The 16076-nt window shown below is 43.5% G+C and overlaps 1 protein-coding gene across 1 annotated transcript in view; it reads left to right on the forward strand.

Annotated features, from left to right (window-relative positions):
* The window catches only part of si:dkey-49n23.1 (semaphorin-3D), an 85478-nt gene that overhangs the window by 36824 nt on the left and 32578 nt on the right, over positions 1-16076 (forward strand). The gene's annotated exons all lie outside the window — the stretch shown is intronic.

Here is a 16076-nt window from a genome sequence, read left to right on the forward strand (position 1 = left end):
AGACTTTATAACATGTAAAGATCAATGAAGTAATGTTTCCTTGATGCAGCGTTTGAAGCAATCTGGTGAATGTTGTAAGCGTAGAAATGTTCTCCAACATGCAGTAAAACCACTGTTTCTCTTTGTTTTCCACAGTTTCAGAAAACATTTTGTTCTGAGGTCTCACTTCATGTCAGCAGCAGATGCTTCTCTTTCCAGTAAAACACTGGTAGCAGCAGGAAGGAATAAAATGGGAGATTAACAGATTAACACCATGGGAGGTGACGCTGTGTTGATGACTGCAGTGGTGCCCGTAAATATTTAACTATTTGTAGTGTAGTTGGGGCTGTTTTAAACTACCTGCAGCGAACTAGCTGCCATCATGGACGACCAGCTTTAAGGTCATTTTAGGTCGGGTTTATTTTCCCTGTTGTCCCACATTCAGAAGCTTTTCTGCTTGATAATCAGCAGCTGCAGGAGCTGGTTTGGTTCCTGCTTCTTACACTTAAAGGATATTACAGCTCAGCCTTCACCTCTTTAGATATGACATTAACAACAAGGTTAAAGTGCAAGTTGACGGTGTTTTGTAGCATTGAAGCTCTGTAGTTTTATACACAATCACTGTCTTTTAAAGGCCTCAAATTTATCTGACAAATAAAAGCTATTTGTTGTGAAGCAGAACAGACATGCTGTCTCCAACACTGTTTCTATATATGTTAATGATTTAACTGGTTATTTGCTTGCCGGTAAACTTCTATGCAGATGATATAATCTTACCTGTGCAACATGAAAAAGCTCTGCAGAATATGTTTAATGCTGGGCTGGAAGTGGAAACTGCTGGTAAACACAAGCAATACACGTTATAGACGGTGCAGTTAGGTTTCCTCTTCCTCACAGCGTGGTGATATTCTGACCAGAATAAATATTTAGCATTATTCTGAATGCTTCTGCTTTTATTTCTGAGAGACAACAGTCACCACTCACATGAGCACAGGAAGTCACTTTTCAGGAAAACACGAGCATCGTTTGCTTGCAGTCTTTGGCCAGTCCTGTCTCATGAGGACAGTGATCAGCTGACTCTTGGTATCTGTCCTGCGTGCAGCTTCATCTCTTACTTGTTTTGAGGCTTTTTGTCTTCAGTCTCGTCTTCAGCAGGTGACTGACAGAACCCTTTATCAGTCTTATTTGGGATGCTTGTCCTGCTCTGTCCTAAAATTGGGAACTGTGCACGTAGAAAACACTGTTTGCATTGATGTGAGCTGCCTCGAAGCAGAAAGTGAACCTCACAGTTTTATTTCAGAGCCAAAACAGTTAAAAACGTGTTAATGTCCAAACATTCAAAGACTGAACTGTTTGTAATTGTCCTGCTCTGTTATAAAAACAGATTTATTCTGACTGGCAGAGAAAAAGAGTTCATATACATTGCATATATTTTTCTCAATTCTCATCCAAAACAAAAAAAAAGGACTGAAAACAGGAATAAAACTGGCTCTTCGTCATAAGGGCGGTGCACTGTGGAGTCATCTGCCCACTTCCAGGCTCTTTAACACACTTCTTTTTTTTCCAAATGCTTCCCACTTGGCAACCAACAACACCAGCGAAGCCAACAACTGTTTCCTATCCAGCAGTAATTAGTTCAGGGAGGCTGGTTTCATTGTGCGGCGGTTAGCGAGATGAATGAATGAGTGGATGGATGAATGGAATTACTGAAGCAGCGACTGTGTTGTTCTTCACAATTCAGGCTTTGTGTCCAAGTGAGAGGGGAGGGCTTTGCAGTGATCGCTCATGACGGGACTGGATTCTGGCAGTCAGACACATTTAGAAACACCGCCTGGATGTTAGCGAGACAATGGCTGAAACTTTGTCCTGAAAGTGGACGAGTCGTTCTGATGAAAAGAGGCTGAACGTGATATGAGGTGAATCACAGGAAGGTGAAGATGTTTCACATGGAGGAAGTCTTTTTGCTGATAATAGAATGTACATTTCTTTGGGTGTTTTTCAAGACGTTCATTCTCGACTTTGGAGAAGGTTTCTTCTGAGCTTTCGACCGCGTCTCATGGTCGTCATCGGTGAAAGTAGCTGGCTCAGGAGCCATTTATAATGCTTCATCTTTAGATCGTGTTGAGTCAGCTCCAACAGCCGATGAAGATGAAGATCACGAGGCACAGTTGACGGCTGTGAATAATCACCATCAGATGAGATCATTTGTGTTTTAACATTTAGACCTGGAGCCTGAAGTCGCTGCAGTGCAGGAATTATTTTGCAAAATGAAAGCAAGCATCCCTTTAAATTCACGAAGGCTCCTACAAATGGCAGCAGGAGCTCAGCTCTGAAAGCAGCTGGTCTCAGTTGTTGTTACGTTAACAACAGATAGCTTTCATTCAGAAGAGGTCGCTGGTAGTGATGGACCAGAATCATCACCTGAATCTGCAGCTCGACTTTGCAGCTTTTTTATTTTCTGATCTGTAACTTTACTGTTTTTGTCAACTCTCAACGCTCTCATAGCGTCACACAGCCAGCTGCTTCATTCATCACCTTGGTTAGCATGTTAGCATGCTAACGTTCCCTAATTAACGATAAACACAGAGTCCAGCTGAGGCTGATGAGAATGTGATTAGTTTTGTTTCAGTTCCCCCCAAAGTGAAAAATCGATCTCTTAATTGAAGCGTCTGAAATGCTGTAAAACCTGATGGGGACATGATGTGAACCACCGTGGTCAGCCTGTGATGTTCACACTGCACGAACTGAGCGAAGCTCCATCACCTCAGATGGAAAGTCCACATGTCTCCTGTATCAGGTTACACTTTCATGACATGTGGCTTCTTTAGCTGCCACTTCGAGTCTGGAATCCGTATCTGGGTCTTTAATGTAAAGTTATGTAGAGGTTAAAAACCGTGTTTGTGTGATGAACCGACAGGCTGTTTGGTTTCTTTCTGCCAGCTTCAAATACACTGATTTGTTTTCCCTGGAGAGCAGGTGACCTCCTTCTTTCCATTTTCCCCAAATAGTCTCATTCTGGAGCAAATCTCATGATGTCATACCACTGATGTGTGATGGATTGCATGGAGAGAGAAGCGTGTGTGTGTGTGTGTGTGTGTGTGTGTGTGTGTGTGGTGTTACAGTAGCAGCAGAGCGGTTTTCACAGCAGTAAAGTGAAGCAGTGAACTCCAGTTAATGGAGTACGACGTGGCTCTCTTGCTGTGTTTGTAGCTGCAGGATCAACAGTAGAGAGACTGTTAAGATTTTATAAGGTAGATACTCAGACAGGAGCTTCAGGGCCAATGAACACACACACACACACACACACACACACACACACACATAGTAAAACTTACATTCTGTTTGATGAACAAACTCATCACTTTCTTTTTCTAACTGTCTTTTTATGCCATTGTTTCTGTGTCATCTCTTAAATGTATTATCTGAGTTCCTTCACCTCCCTCTTCTCTCACACAAACTCCACATACAGTCCAACACACACACACACACACACAGAGGGAGAAAGTGTGTGCGTCACAGCTGACCCAGTGTCTGACCTGAGCAGGAATCCAGGGAGACCAGCCCTCATCCTGCAGGGAGACACACTCAGTTAGCCTTTAACCTGACCTGGAGTGTGTGTGTGTGTGTGTGTGTGTGTGTGTGTGTGTGTGTGTGTGTGTGTGTGTGTGTGTGTGTGTGTGTGTGTGTGTGTGCGCGCATCATGGCCAGAAGTAAACACACAAAAACAGAGAGACAAGAACGAGATGGAGGCATTTAACGTGTGTTTGGAAGCAGAGTTTTTACTGGAGGTTTGTTTGCGTGTGTGTGAACATTTTATTTTTCATGCTCCAGTCGACTCTGTATTATCTTCTGTCTTCTGAAACACATAAAGATCAGAATGTGATCTCACAGTTAAACACATGCAGGTGGACGTGTTTATGTGCATGTGAGCATTACCAGAAGAGAAAGCTGCACAGTGTTGTTCAGGCTTTGGTTTCCGTGCATCCAGCCGTCCACACAGACGATGTTAAAGCTCCACGCTGGTGCTGACAGACTCGCTGCCCCTCTGATATTTAGCTGAGTTGTAAAGAAGCCAAATCAAATAAGGAGAATCATGAAAGATGTTGTTTATCCAAATGCTTTCTCTTATTTTCTTAATCTGTGCTTCCACAGAGATCTTTGATTTCTTGCTGTTGCCTAAATTTCGTCGTACCTGAACTGACATTAGTGACTTAAAGAGCTTCACAAACAGCTGAGGAGAGTTTGGAGGCTTTAAAAACGACGTGATTCTTATGAAACATGCACAACAACGTGGTCATCAGAAAGGCACAATGCCTGCATTTTATTCCACCAGCTGGGCTGAATTTTATCCTCTCCAAGCACGATGTCCTAAAGAACAAAATATTTTTCTACCTTTCAAAACTTTCCAGTAGTTGTGAAATCTCGTGTCTAAACTCCGCCTGTCTGATCCTCGAGGCCACGCCAAGCTGCAGCTCAGATTCAGACAACAAGGCTGGAGAATGACTGTTCTCGTGCTGAGAAACTCCGGGCCGTTCACAACTGCGACTTGTTATATTTCGGAAAGTCAGAAGCGCTTGTGCGAGTGTGTCGGTGCGTGTTTGGCGAAGTGGTGTGTTGTTCCAGGGATGGGCGTCTGTAGACTTAACTTCTTTGACAAGAGTTCTTCCTGCTGTTGGTTTCTGACGGAGCGTTTTGACGCTCAGGTGGAAGAAATCCAACAAAAACACGCTGACCTCATGTAGGACTGTGGGATGGGAAATCTGCAAAAGACACGCACACAAGTGAAAGCACAGCGACTGATAGCTGTGACGGTCCAACGGTGTGTTATCACACACACACACACACACATACAGGCACACACGCACACACATTGTTTTGATAGCTGGTCACTCACACTGATATAAAAACATAAACTGGTACACTCATGTACTCCATGTATGTACAAATATCCAATTATCATTTTGACAGCTGCCTACAGGCACACACACGCACACACACACACACACATACACGCACACACACACATCTGCAGCACACATGCGTCTCAGTCATCAGTGTGTCGCTACATTTGTCGTCCTCTGTGCTATTAGATAAACTTTAAAAATGAATGTGTTGCTTTGGGGAGTCTGTCAAAACCGATTAAATTCATTCTGAATGACAACATCTACTGTGTGTGTGTGTGTGTGTGTGTGTGTGAGAGAGAGAGAGAGAAAGAGAGAGAGAGAGAGAGAGAAAGGTTATACTCACATACTTATTGTAACGTGACCTCCGTGTGTGTGTGTGTGTGTGTGTGTGTGTGTGTGTGTGTGTGTGTGTGTGTGTGTGTTCAGAGCAGCCTCCCGGGAGGTGTTGCCCGTACCTTGTGGTGTCATGCTGTGAACCTTGACCTTTGACCCCGCTGTGATTATAGTAAGCAGATTTAGGAGAAGACAGAGGGGAGGGACGAAAAGACAGAAAAGGAAAGAAGGGAAGGAAAGAACGGAGAGCGGGAAAGAAGAGACGAAACTGAAGAGACGTGATGGAGTAAAACTTAATGAAAAAGCAACAGGAAGCAGGGAAAAAGAAATGTTTTTGGAGGGTGAGGTGTCAGTAAGGAGGCAAGGAGAGAAAAGAAGAGCTAGGGAGAAAGGAAGGGAGGCAGAAAGGAAGGAAGGAAGGATGACACATCAGGTAGAGAGGCTTCCTGAGGTTAACGAAGCTGTCAACCACCTGAGATGAAGCAGAGCAGCAGAGAGAGGAGGTCAGAGAGGGTTAACTCTGCCGCTAATTAAGACTGTGCTTTCTTAAGGTTAATGTGTGTGTGTGTGTGTGTGTGTGTGTGTGTGTGTGTGTGATGGGACAAAGGAAACAGGAAGTGAGGTAAGAGTTGAGGTAAATGGATTGAATTTTAGTTTAAGTTTAATATTTCTCTATAATAAGATTAAGATTAACCTCATTATTTTTAGAGAATATTTGTTTCTTGAGAATTCGTTTATGGTTAGTAGCAAACAAGCTTTATTCTTTTTGGGGTTTTTCATGTTTGTCTGCTTTTTTCTTTTATTTCATGTTGTTTTTATAATTTACTTCCTCAAATAAATGCATTTCAGTTTACAGTAACTTATAAAAAACATGTTTTTTTCAGTATTTGATTCATTATTATTATTTTTTTACAGTTTACAACTTTTTCTTTATATTTCTATTAATACTGCTGTTACCCTGCTGTTGTACTTAGAAAGTCATATTTAAATGTCAGCGTGGTTTTGTTTTATGTTATTTAACTGGTTTGCTCTGCTGGTGTGTATCAGAGGTAGAGTGAGGGGGATGTGCGCACACACACACACACACACACACACACACACACACTGACGCTGGTTAACGTCGCACAGTCGGGAGCTGACAGACGGCCTCGATTTTTAACTCGTTACCAGATAAGAGACAGTGGTTACAGATAACAGCAGATTAAAGCTCGCAGTTAGATGAGCTACATGTACAGATAGCATGGCTTACATCTCTCTCACACACACACACACGCGCACACACACACCATGATTACCTGACGGGAGGGTTTGAAACGCTGTGGTTCTCACACTGTCCGCTTTGGTTTTTGGGGTCAGAAGTCTGAGTTTCTTACTTTCCTGATGTTTGTCAGACGCTCAGGAGGAACAGGGAGGACGGTGAGAGAGACGACTGTTCATTTCAGTGATGAAACACACACACACACACACACACACACACACACACACACACACTCTGTTCTACTTGACTTACTCTGACACCTCACTCTGTTTCACCTCAGGTGTTTACCAAACACTCTGCAACACTTCAACCTCCTTAAAGTAGGTGATGCATGAGTGAGTGTGTGCTTTTGTGTGTGTGTGTGTGTGTGTGTGTGTGTGTGTGTGTGTGTGTTGGTTCACTTCATTTCCAGTCCCATTCACAGCTACCTTCTTCCACCACGAGGGCGTCCGCTGTGTTCGTTCTGCAGCACAGAGCAGACTCTGGACTCTCGAGCTTTGGCTCAACGGCAAACTGACTGACTACATGTGGAAATATCTTAAAAGTGATGCTTCGAGAACATCTGCGATGAGAAGCGATGCGTTTAGCTTAGCGTAGCACAAACAGTGAACCTTTGATGGAGGAAGCCCAGTTCCAACAAAGATCTATGGTGCGTCATGTGTTCTTCATGTGAAACAACATATGACGGGTGCTTACGTAAGTTCGAACCAACCAACTCCAGCACCGCTGAGCCCACAGAGGTGAAAGTGAAATTCATAATTAATTAATTAATCAATTTTCTCATCAAACTCTCTCCCAAACCCCGGACTCAGTCCGTTAAGGATGCTTCACCCTTCACGTAGCATCCACCACAGCGTCACGGGTCACAGTGAGCATCCTGCTGTGATGTCAGTTAATGAGCAGACGCTTGGAGGGAATGTACAGTAAGAGTTCATCAGCCTCTCTGTCGCTTCCTCCCATAAACAGCAAGGCCGAGGAAGAAAAAAGAGGATTTCAGTGTGGAGTCCCTGAGGAGCCCTGAACAACACTCCTCATCTCTCCTTTGAAGAACACACACAGCCTCGTCACTCACAACAACAATAAAAGAATTTTCAGCTTCAGTAATAAGTGTTTTAACTCTTTACTCTTCAGATTACTAAATACATCGAACTACTCATGTTTGTTCCATTGGGAGCAATAAAGTCGAGCCTTCTGAAACATGGCTGCCGGCTGCTGGCAGGACACTGTGTGCCTTCAGACGGGGGAGGAGATAAAGCAGCTCGTTCTTTCATTTGAAAACACTCTTCACCTTAATCTATACGACTTTCTTCTGTTTTCTTCTCCTCTCTTCTTTTCCTTGTATGAACATTTTCTGAGCGACATTTTCTTTACCATTTAGAGAAGAGTCCGGCCTCCCCGTCTAACGCACGCAGGCAATATATGTGATTAATGCAGCTGCTGTCCAAGTTAAAGCATTTCAACCAGCTCTGGCTCTTAAAGCTTGTAGGTGAAATCCCACAAATCTTCCTCCGCCCGGCTTCACCGGACAGCGGTTGCCATCAGAAATGTGTCTGTCCTGCAGCACCCTCCCACTCTTTTTGTAAATGTTGCAGTAATAACAGAAAAGAATTATTGATGCACACTTTTTATCTCCGGAGCAGCGTTGCATTACTTTGCTGATAAGGCACGATATTATTAATTTTCTGAAGAAGCCCTGAGTCCAGGCGTCCGCCCTGCAGGTTTTCTGTGCAGCAGGAATCGAATCCAGCTGCGCTGCTCCAAGCTCACTGTTAGGATGCATAAGGCCTTATGGTCCTAGAAATGCGCAAATCCTAAATATCGCAATAAAAAACTGATAATGGAAACACCAGTATTTCGAAAATCCTCTCAAATATTGCAAAAACATTTTTACGCTCTCATCAGGTGTTTTTTTTTTTCAGTCGATATAAAAGTGTGTCGCAAAAGTGTAATGGAAACACTTTTTTAGCATTTACACGTCACCGAGGTGAACTTTAAAGACACGCGTGTGCACAGACGTACAGCACGGTGTTTGCGATCGTGATGAGTGTGTGCACCTCAGCTATGTGGGAGACACGCGTGCACGCCGTTAACTTTAATATTTACACATAACTGCTGATAGAAAATATGTTCAAAGGACACTTCAGTAATTCACAGTCCTGTATTCTGCTGCTGCTCCGCCGGCGCGAGCTGACGCTGTCAGAGCGAGCTGACGCTGTCAGAGCGAGCCGACGCTGTCAGAGGAGCCTCTCATAATAACACAGTGATCAATAATAGGCCATTAAAATCAGTGATCACTCTAAGTCAACAGATCATTTCTTTATTTCATCTTCAGCATTTGTGCATTCGAGTAAGCGCAATCCTACAAGGCCAGGAGCATGCATGTGCTTTTTAATTATAGGCGCACACACATATCAGCTGCATGTTTTCTGACAGTAAACTGTTGCCTCACATTTTTCTGAATATGTATTTTAATATGTTCTGTGTATAACAAAGATAAATAAATAAAACATCTTCCTGTTTCCTGAAACGGGAAAGGGCTTCGCCTTTGAGCAACCACACGGTGCCTCCGGCTTCTGTTCATAATAAACACAGCAACAGCCGCAGCAGCTCCCGAAATCAGCGTCCTGAGACGCGTAACACTTTCGGCCATCTTCCTCAAAATGAAATCTCGCGGGACGTCTGAGAATTTACGGGAATTTCGGCTGGCTCGCAAAACACTGTTCAATGGAAACACCTGCAAGTCGCATTTGAACTTTGCCGAAATTTCAGAAATATCGCTTTTATCTTGCGAACAACTGTAATGGAAACGCAGCCAGAGAGATCGAGGAAGGTGCAGAGCGGCGGCATCTTCCCTGGGACAGGAAGCGCTGGGTTTATAGGAAACATGCCCTTAATTTCCTCTCTTTCATCTGTTTTCCTTAATTACAGTGTTGAGATGCTGCGTCTGTGCGCTGCTTTGCATTTCAGGAGGTGTTTACGCAGCGAGGTGTCAGTCTGTGGCTGCTGGCAGGACGCCGCGGCCGTGTTGTGATAAATCCTCTTAAACTGGGTGAATGTTTCCTGTCTGTCCGCTGAGTTTCGGCTCTCTGTGGATCCTTTATGTTGATCTTTTCTGCTGTTGTGGGTCGCACCTCCTGTCATTTTCAAGCTACGGCTGCGACGATATGATATATCACAGCTACGTTACTTTTTTACGAGACGATCATATCTGGTAGATAATTATTAATTAATTGAAACTATGTCCATTCAAACTGTGTTTTAAACTCGGTGGTGCAGTTTAGTGATCTGACATCGTCCTTCAGTACAGATGTTGTGTGGAGCAGTTGGACTGTTTCTACTGGCGTTCATTCTCGTGGCATTTTCAGAATTTGAACATCAAACTAACAGGAAAAGACAAACAACGAGGAACAAATGGAAAAAAGCTCAAAGCCGGACTCTGGCTGGGACCAAATATCCGTGCCTCGCTGCATGATTTATGGTTTTGTTATGAGTTGTAGCTTGCGGGTCATAACAAGCCGCTGGCTGCTGAAGATGATTTGTGCTTTTAGTTTCAGGGAGAGGTTGTGGTTTGGACCCTGGCAGTGAAGCAGACTACAACACAATCAAGTTAATGTGTGTGTGTGTGTGTGGGGGGGGGGGGGTTCATACTGTACAGCTGCGAGTGCGTGTGGACTCGAGAAACATATTGAATCTTCACAGATCTGCATCACGTACATTATCTTTACTACAAGCTTGCACCCACTTCTATGATTTGCTGGATACCTGATGTCCGTTAACTGTAAACCCGCCTGCAGAGCCGCTTTAGACGAGGTCGCAGCAGATGATCAGTAAAACAGGATGTTCGCTCAGGAGGCCGGCTGTCACGTACCGTTTGAAATCAAAAGTCAGCTCTGACTTATTTTAACGTATCCCGAGCTGTGATGAAGTATTTCTGCTTTCTAAACCTAATCAAACTGCAACTGAAAGGTTTTCTGGCAGAGTGTGTTCTGGCAGTCGTTTAGCGTCTGTCCGAGGCTTTTAGGGGCGTCACAACAATGCTGATATTTGACAAACTGGGAATGAGAGCGAGCCAGTGTGAGGCCAGGAGCGATCAGTATGTGTAGACCGTTCAAAAAGTTGGGTAATGAATCAGGTTTGTTGCCTCTACTTGTGTGCCAGGTCAAAGGTCGATAGATTTTGTGTGTTTATAATCTTAAATAACCTCAGATCCACACGGGTGTGACGGTTAGACTGATCACCTCAGAATCACTTCAGGAACAGTCGGGTAAATTAAGACTCTCGTTGAGCTTTGAGAAATAAGCAGATCTGCATCGTGTTGGAGATGTTGGAGAGATCATCAGTGAGGAGCTGGTTGGTTCTTCTGTATTTTCATGATTACTGTCTGTTGGTTAATGTCAAACAAAATCTAAAGAGAAGAACAGAGCGAGTTAATAAAGGCAAACAGTTTAAGTTGATGTGAGGGCTGGATTGCTCAAACATGTACAGCGTGGTGTTTTTATTGGTTGGAGGTTTGATTTATGCCTGCTGGTACAGCAGGAGCTCCACAATAAAAACAACATAAATCGAGCTGCAATATTAAAATACTGTCAAAACATTTTCATTTGGCAGCTGTTGTTACATTTCTGTATTTTATAGAATTTTAAAGTTGGCAAAAATGTGAAAGTCGTGTAAGATGAAACTTGAACTTAGAACTAAATTTGCCAGTTAATGTAATAAAGATCAAGGACTGATGTAAATAAATTTTACTGCCATAGAGATGATAAACATCTTGTCGGAGTTAATGTGACTAATGTCAGAAAGTTGAGTTTATTGTTGTTGGTACAGCGTCTGAAGCATTCAGAAAAGCCTTTCTACAGAATACACACACCCTGTCAAGAGCTTGAATGTATTTAGTTATTGATCTGAGATTTTAAACTAATATAAAAGGCAGGAGACAGATACTGGAGGGAGGTCAAAGACATGAAACCACTCTGCAGCCTCGTATTGATTTCGTGTTTTCTGTCTGATGAATCTAAAGAAAGCGGCACAGAGCACAGATTCATCCAACAGAGAAGGAATCTCCATCTGGGTTCCCAGTGTGTCGTATGTCAGAGCGAGGCTCACGATGGCGTCCAGCAGTCCACGATCACACATTCTTAAAGTCAGCCTTTGAATCCTTTGTCTGCATCTCTTCAGGATCCCACTGTGGGATCTTTTAAAGCCGTGCTTGTTCCTCACCCTGTTGTCGAGTTTCCAACCCTCTTAATCTGGAAACGTCATGTATTTCGTTCAAAAGCTGAAAATTAATTTTAAACATCACAAAATCAAGAATTATTTAACAAGGGTTTGAACTAAGCATAGATTTTTTTGGTAAAAATCAAGTTAAAGCGAATAATAAACAGCTTTATTATGTTTGATTCTGAGCTGGAGGCTGAGACGACACAGCTGAATTAACTCTGTCAAGGTTTGAATAAGAAAAATGCTTCCTGAAACAGATCAATGTGGATCATCAGAGCTGAAACTCTTCTGCACGTCCCGTTTCTGCACCGTGCCCACAAGGCCACCATTGTTCCAGACATGAGCCGGCCCGGCAGGTTTAAATTAAGGATGAATAAATGTGACCTGACCGGTGAAATAATAGCTGGTTAAGTCATTTCTCTGTCTGCGGCAGTTTCAATGTTTCGAGTCTCCTTCAAACGCTGAAACTCGATATATTAAATGCCTGCAGTTATCTGTGTCAAGGTTCAAAGGGAAACTCTTTAACTGTGATTTAGAGCTCTGAGACGTGCAGAGAGGCCATCGAGTGAGCAGCTGACGTGAAGAGGATATGAAAAGTGATGCTGATGCCTCGTTGGAGACGAATCAAAGACATTTAGAGAGAAATGGTCATAGAAAAAAAGCGCCTTTTTTTCTGTAAATCCAGGGGTTCAGACACACACACACACACACACACACACACACACACAGAGTCATGTTTCCATCACTTTTTGGGGATATGACATTGACTTACATTCATTTTCTGGAGACTTAACCATAACAACTACTTGCCTAACCTTGTGTTTTGTCCCCATGAGGAAGGCGAGTCCCCACAATGATTAATACATGCACACACACATGCACACACACACACAGACACACACACACACACACACACACACACACACACACTCACACACACATATACACACACACTCACATGCTCGGCCTTGGCCTTGGTTCAGTCCTCTCTGCAGTGTGTCCAAGACTCTGTCTGCACGGTTTTTGGTGTGTGTGTGTGTGTGTGTGTGTGTGTGTGTGTGTGTGTGTGTGTGTGTGTGTGTGTGTGTGTTTCTGTGTGTGTGTGTCTGAGCTGGAGACTGTGGAAGGAGAAATGGAGGCCTGTGCTGACATGTTAAGAGATGTCATCATTCTCTGTCCCTCAGATAATCCTGCTCTCGTCCGTCCTCTGCCTCCTGCTTAAAGAGGAAAAACTCACTCTCTTCATGTTGTACAGGAGATTCAGTTCAGGCACCGTCTGCTCCGCCTGCTCCACCCTGTGTTCGTTTCACTGTTAAACATCAGGAGCAGGTACAGATGCACAAGGCGTGTCATCTGATTGGTCACTGACATTAATGAGGCTGATGATGTCACAGTCTTCATGTGTTTGTTTCTTCTGCTGTACATCTGCCTCTGAATGTATTGAGTCTACTGTCACTGCGGCCTCGTCTACAGCCCATAATCTCCAACTCTGAAGGCTGATAACAGGAATAACAGACGCAATATCACCTTGACATTTCTTCATTAAGGATTGTGTTTGATAACAATGAACATAAAATCAAGAGCTCAATGCATACAGGCAGCAGGTTCATGCAATATGTCGTTATTTTTGCAGTTCACCTGCAGTGAAAACCTGAGTGTGGGGGACCTGAGCTGCACATGTGCGCCATAGGATTGGATACCTTCCGCTGGTACAAAGCAACACCCAGGAAGTGGGACAGAAACAGACACAGTGCAGATTTTAACAGTAACTGATTACTTATTTGAAAATGTAACTAAATAACTGATTACTTGAATTGCTTAACTAAAGCATTCTGTTACTCGTTATGCAACAGAAAAGTAATCTAATTACTCATACACATTACTGCACCTCTCTAAGCTGAAAATGATTGGCAGGTTGAAGAGGACACCCACTCTCCTCTGTCAATATGTGTGGTCCATGGGTTTGATTTTTGGTTGCCTGGCGACCAATGAGTGTAACTCTGAGTTCCTTTATTTGAGACTCTTCAGAGACTCTTCAGAGACTCTTCAGAGCCTCTTCAGAGACTCTTCAGGAGGAGCTGAATGAAAAGTAACGTGGAAGTTCTTCTCGTCTGACGCCACGTTTGCATAAAGAGTTTTTTAAGGCGGGAAGAAAAGACAGTTTGTCTCCTTTGTTCCTCTCGCCTCCTACAGTAGACCACAGATCTGATGCTGCGAGAGGAAGTGAGGAGGACAAAGTGGAGGACTGCGATGAGGAGAGGGAGTGAGGTAATGGGGAGAAATAAAGGACAAGGTGCCTCAGGGAGGAATTTGGAGGCTGAGATCTTGTCAATGAACCTGAGAGGGTGGTGCAGGTGGGTGGGCCTGGGGGTTGTAGGGAGAGCAGAATGAAAACAGAAGAGGGTTGAAGTGCCGTTGTTTTCGGGTCTCTGACACACTGAGCCAGCAGGCTGCTGCTGATCTGCACTGGGACTGAGTTTTCTGCTGTGTGTCCAGCTGTTGAGGACTTGGTGTGCTAGTTTTTTGGAGGGTTTTGTCTTTCCTGAGCTCTTCTTTGAAGGCTGAACACAGGCAGAAAACATTTGTTGAAGTGCAGCTCTGTAAAGAAGGTGTGAAACGATTGTAGATGCTCGATGTGTCAAAGGCCTTAAGACTTCAGAGAGGAGGAGGTTGACTTGAAGCTACAGACAGACCTCTGTGAACGCACCGTTTCATGCTAGTTAACACACGCAGGCCTTAAATGCATCATCTGCTGAATGATTTGGAGCAGATTTTTGTGCAACCGCACAAAACTTTGGCAAAGCCAGAGAATGAAGCCATGAGGAAATAATTTGGGACCAAAGTGAATCAACGGAGGCTTTTTTTAATCCGACATGACTGAAATTACAGATGAAAATATACTAGCGTGCTGTGTTTAAAGACATTTACAGAGAATATAGAAAAATGCTCTTGTGACATTTTCTCCCCTTCGTGCAGACAGCAGCTATGGAAGGAGGTGACGTAGGAAAAAAGGGGGTCAGCAGAGGTAAACGTTTAGCTAGCAAAACACACGGACCCTGTAAGTTATTGAGACTCTGACATTTACTGACCCAAAATCGTTGACGTCCTTGACTTCATCCCAGTGTCAGCTAGCTGCCTGCTACTGGATCCGCTGTGAAAAACAAACACCACCCACCACCCAGACCAGGAAGTGTTTAGACTGGGGTTGGAACATGAGCAGTCCTGAAAAGGGAACAATCACCAAACTTCAGTCAAACTTTATTTACATAGAACATTTACACAGACCACAACAGAAACATGAGAACATCTGGACTCAAGCTAGCAGCTAGCGGCTAGCAGTTCACCAGAGTTGGTGTGTCATTTGAGCATTGGCTAAACAAACAAGCAACTTTATGTGAACAAAACACAAAGTTAAGAACGTGTTTAAGAGGATTAAAATAAGAGAAAAATGTAGAACTAAAGCACTGATCAGCTATAATACACAACGTAAAGAAATGAATGAGCCAGAAACTGAATTATGCTGAAAACTGAGGAAGTGAAGAAAACTTTTAAATTAAGTAAAAACCCAAAAGAAAAACTTAATTTAAAGGAGAAGTCTTTGATCTTAGAGTCCTTTGCTCAGACTGAAGACGGCTCATCTGGATGATGGTTTTGTCCAGATGTGTCCTGGCAGAGCTGTCAAATAAACTGAGAGGAGACGGGAGACACCGCTACCTGAATTCATTAGAACAACAAACAGACGAGTTCGGTTTCAGACCTCAGCTGGAATTACGTGTTACTCTATGCCTCACTCGTATTACCAGGAAAACAAAACACCAGAGGTAGCTTGGAGGGGGTGTGGGTATGAGGTCCAGTTTAGTTTGCTACTGGGGAAACTACAAATTTAAGTCCTTCATCATACAGATTAGCTTCCCCAACCACCAGTGCAGGTCCATCTGAACCGCTGGTCCTGTTGAAGTGTCCTATAGCAGCACTGCAAACCTCCAGCTGCTGATTCAGTGCATAAGATTGAACTGGACTGTTTAGACCCGGTGCCCTAAACAGCTGCATCTTTCACATTGCTCAGATTTAACAGAGATGTCTTGGTCGGCTGTAATTTTATTAATTTGAGAGTGATGGGAAAGAGATATTTGGGTCTTGAGTCCTGGTAACACAATGACCGCTAAGCTAGTTGCAGAACTGCTGTAGCTTGTGGACATGCTAACAAAGTGGGCTAGCACTATTCATGTCACAATAGCTACAACAGCCTCTCTCTACTTTGTCTTTACTGTTGTGTTTACTGCTCCTTGCCATTGAATTCAATGTGGTACAACATTTTTACACTACAGAATTAGTGGAGGGAGACTAGGTAAGCTAACAAGCTTGCTTATGGTCATTTAGGAAAC

This window comes from Chelmon rostratus, chromosome 2, assembly GCF_017976325.1.
Source record: "Chelmon rostratus isolate fCheRos1 chromosome 2, fCheRos1.pri, whole genome shotgun sequence".
In the NCBI taxonomy this organism is placed as follows: domain Eukaryota; kingdom Metazoa; phylum Chordata; class Actinopteri; order Chaetodontiformes; family Chaetodontidae; genus Chelmon; species Chelmon rostratus.